This window comes from Rutidosis leptorrhynchoides, chromosome 2, assembly GCF_046630445.1.
Source record: "Rutidosis leptorrhynchoides isolate AG116_Rl617_1_P2 chromosome 2, CSIRO_AGI_Rlap_v1, whole genome shotgun sequence".
Classification (NCBI taxonomy): Eukaryota; Viridiplantae; Streptophyta; class Magnoliopsida; order Asterales; family Asteraceae; genus Rutidosis; species Rutidosis leptorrhynchoides.
In genome coordinates, this window is record NC_092334.1 from 375,237,963 (window position 1) to 375,242,733 (window position 4,771).

A 4,771-nucleotide genomic window follows, 5' to 3' on the forward strand; every position below is an offset into this window, starting at 1 on the left:
AAGAGTTGGGGACGACCGACTACGCCCACGGAGATCCGAAGTTTTCTCGGATTGGCCGGTTATTATCGTCGGTTTATCCAAGACTTTTCTAAGATTGCTTCTCCATTAACAAAGTTGACGAGGAAGAGTGCTAAGTTCAATTGGGAAAACGAGCAAGAAATTGCTTTTCAATTATTGAAAGAGAAGTTGTGTCAAGCTCCGGTGTTAGTGTTACCGGAAGGCGTCGAAGACATGGTGGTTTATTGTGATGCTTCCTTAAATGGGCTCGGGTGCGTTCTTATGCAAAGGGGTAAAGTCATTGCTTATGCCTCTCGACAATTAAAGGAACACGAAACGAGGTACCCGACTCATGATCTTGAAATGGCGGCGGTTGTGCATGCGTTGAAAATTTGGCGCCACTACTTGTATGGTGTCAAGTGTACGATATATTCGGATCATAAGAATTTGAAACACCTTTTTACTCAAAGGGATTTGAATTATCGTCAACGTAGATGGATGGATGTGGTGAAAGATTATGATTGTGAGATACTTTACCATCCGGGTAAAGCGAATGTGGTCGCGGATGCGTTAAGTCGAAAGACTCAACATCCGGCGATACGTATAACATCGTTACGTTTGATTATCACTAACGACTTTCTTGAAAAGATGGGTGAAGACCAAATAGAGGCTTATGTTCACGATAAGCACACGGAACGAATTGTGGGCCAATCGGAGTTTATTACTATGGGTCCGCGGGGTTTGTTGTCCTTTCAAGGAAGGGTGTGGGTGCCTAAGACGGGTGATTACCGACGGGTGCTACTCGATGAAGCACATAAGTCGAAATATTCCATTCATCCGGGCGCGACGAAAATGTATCATGACTTGAAGAAAGATTATTGGTGGCCGGGCATGAAACGCGATGTTGTAAAATACGTCGAACGATGTGTTACTTGTTTGCAAGTTAAAGCCGAGCATCAAAAGCCGTATGGTAAGTTGCAACCGTTAGAAATCCCGAAGTGGAAATGGGAGCACATTACCATGGATTTCATCACTAAGTTACCGAAGACGGCGAGAACTCAATATGATTCGATTTGGGTGATCGTGGACCGGTTGACGAAAAGTGCCTTGTTTCTTCCCATTAAAGAAGCAATATCGTCGGAGGCCTTGGCTAAGTTGTTTATCAAGGAAGTGGTCTCGCGACATGGCGTTCCTATATCTATTATTTCGGATCGAGATACCCGTTTTACATCTCGATTTTGGGAAAAGTTTCATGAAGATATGGGTACACAATTAAAGTTGAGCACGGCGTATCATCCTCAAACGGACGGTCAAACCGAGCGTACGAATCAAACTTTGGAAGATATGCTACGGGCGTGCATCATTGATTTTGGTGGTAGTTGGGATGAGCATTTACCCTTGGTGGAATTCTCATACAATAATAGTTTTCATACTAGTATCGGGATGCCACCTTACGAGATGCTTTATGGCCGAAGGTGTCGAACTCCCATTTGTTGGGGAGAAGTGGGTCAAAGAGAAATCGGAAGTACCGATTTGGTTTTAGAGACGAATAACAAGATTGATATTATTCGCGAACATTTGAAAAAGGCTCAAGATAGGCAAAAGTCGTATGCCGATAAACGTAGACGAACGATCGAATTCCAAGAGGGCGACATGGTTATGCTTAAGGTTTCGCCATGGAAGGGTATTATTCGATTTCGAAAACGGGGAAAGTTAGGTCCTCGGTTTATTGGACCGTTTAAAGTTTTAGCTCGTGTTGGTGAAGTTGCATATCGATTGGAATTGCCCGAAGAGCTTGCGGGGATCCATAACACGTTTCATGTTTCTCACCTCCGTAAGTGCCTTGCGGATGATTCTTCATGGATGCCTTTAGATGAAATTGAGCTAAACAATAAGTTGGAGTATGTTGAAGAGCCAATTGCAATACTTGATGAAAAGGTCAAGAGGTTGAGGCATAAGGAGGTTAGGACTTTTAAAGTTCAATGGCGGCGGAATAAGGGTTCCGAGTTCACTTGGGAACCTGAAGAGTTTGTGTTGGTTTATCTTCCCGCTTGTCATGCGGCATGGATTGCGAGGTCGCAATCCGAATAAGTGGGGAAGAGTTGTAAGACCCGATTATTTATAGTGTACATATGTGTATATAAGTGTAATGTACGGTACTTGAAACGGGGTTCTGTTGCGTGTATTTAAAATACAAAAGGAGCTGAACTGGCAGGGTTGCGCGCCGCGCGGCCTTGTGGCGCGCCGCGCCAACTGTCTGTGACAGATCCCTTTCTCTTTTTAAATTAGATATTTTGGGGGTATTTTGGTAAATTCACATCAAGGCCGAGTTTAATGCTTGGTTCAGTAGTTTGGGAGCTCATTTACTCCCTTGTTCACCAACCTTATCACCTCCCAATTTATTTTAGTGAGAGAGTGAGTTTTAGAGAGGGAAAGCTCACTTTGAAGAGGAAGAAGAGGGTTTCTTGCTAAAGACCAAGTTCTAAAGTTGTTCATCTCGTCATTATCTTCGTTTTGGTAGTTGTGGTATGCTCTAATCTTAATTCCTTTGTTTAATTCGATTTAGGGCTAGGGTTTGGGTCAAAGGTGAGCATAAAACCCACTTTTGGTTAATTTTGGGTATTCTTGGGTAATTTGGGTCATATAGACTCAATATTGAGTTAACTAGGGTTTTGGAAGTGTTAATTGATGTTAGAGAACCCTAATTAGCTAGTAAGAGGGTTAGAACACCATGATTTATGTAAATGGGTGTAAAAGGGTTAGTGGTTGACCCAAAAATGGGTAGGTTGACTTTGAAAGTGCCAAATGGGTCAAATTGAACTTAAGCTAATTAATATGTGTAGTTGAAGCCTAAACTAATGTTAAAATGTGTAAAGAACCTACTTTGGTTAATGATAGGGTTTTGTGATGAGTTAACCCGATTGTAGGGTTAAGGGTGCAAATGGGTCGGATTTGCACCATAGGTCAAATTGGCTCTAGGAGTGAGCTTTAGAGTGTTGACCAACTTGAGTTATGATTTTGATATTGTGATAAATGTAATAGGTGCGTTACATTGAAGTGTTCGAGCTCGGTTATCTTTCGACAAGAGATTTTGAGGTGAGTGGAATATCTATATATGTATGTATATGATTTATGTACCGTGTTGATGGTGTCACATAGCCGTTTTGTGACCAAGGTTGTGGGACTTAGCCGTATTAGTCCATGTTTTGTACTAAGGCACATAGCCGTGTTTGTGCATTTAGTGGCGAGTAATAGCCGTGTTTTACTCCCACGTTGTTATTTGAGTTACCCGTACACATAGCCGTGTTGGTGTACGAAAGCGTGAGTAATAGCCGTGTTCTACTCACATTGAGCAAGTGATGCCATAGCCGTTTTTGGAACACTTGAGGGGTGATGCCATAGCCGTTTTTGGAACACCTCGGGGGGTTAGCATGCCATAGCCGTTTTTGGAAGCTAACGAATGTTATGAACATCGATGACTTGTTTCGCGAAGTCGTTCCCTAGCGAAGAGATTGGTTAACCATGATTTATTGTTGTTCATACTAGCATTCGATTATTGTTATGAGTATTTATGCTATGATTATTGCTAGTGATACGTTTGGTGATACTAGCTTGCTTATCGAGATTTGTTATGTGTTATTTGATATCGTGGATGCGTGTGGGTAAGTTGTATATGCATGTATATATATGTTTTACTCACTAAGCTTTGCTTACCCTCTCGTTGTTTACCATTTTTATAGGTTCCGGTGTGGACAAGGGTAAGGGCATCCGGTTGGATTAGAGATCCCGTCTTGTTTAGTGACGCTTTTGGGATGTGATGATTTTGGAGTTTGACCGAGACTTGGGTAGTTTACCCCAAACACCATGCTCGTTGTGTCGTTTGGCAATTAAACTTTTTGTGGTCGAAACTCTAATTTGTATTAAACATTGTATTTTGAACTTAGTGGCGTTTTGGGCACGTGTGGGCCCCACTTTGTAAAACTCGCTCAAACCTTAGTTATGTGCTAGTTTTACATATATGAATGTATGGTTAAAAGCGTTTTGGCTAAAAATGTCGGGAACTAGTCAAACATTTTCGTTAAATAGACTTCCGGGGACAGCGGGCTGTCCAGGGGATTTGGCGCGCCGCGCGGCCATATGGCGCGCCGCGCAGATGGTCTGCACCAGAAAATTTTTTTTTTGTTTGAAATTTCGTCGTGTTTGGTCGGTTACGGTTTGGGTTGTTACACAAGAACTTTGAGCCATCCAAGGATCCATTGAAGCTAGATCCATTTTTCTCTTTTCCAGTAGGTTCATCCAAGGAACTTAAGGTAGTAATGATGTTCATAACATCATTCGATTCATACATATAAAGCTATCTTATTCGAAGGTTTAAACTTGTAATCACTAGAACATAGTTTAGTTAACTCTAAACTTGTTCGCAAACAAAAGTTAATCCTTCTAACTTGACTTTTAAAATCAACTAAACACATGTTCTATATCTATATGATATGCTAACTTAATGAATTAAAACCTGGAAACACGAAAAACACCGTAAAACCGGATTTACGCCGTCGTAGTAACACCGCGGGCTGTTTTGGGTTAGTTAATTAAAAATTATGATAAACTTTGATTTAAAAGTTGTTATTCTGAGAAAATGATTTTTATTATGAACATGAAACTATATCCAAAAATTATGGTTAAACTCAAAGTGGAAGTATGTTTTCTAAAATGGTCATCTAGACGTCGTTCTTTCGACTGAAATGACTACCTTTACAAAAACGACTTGTAACTT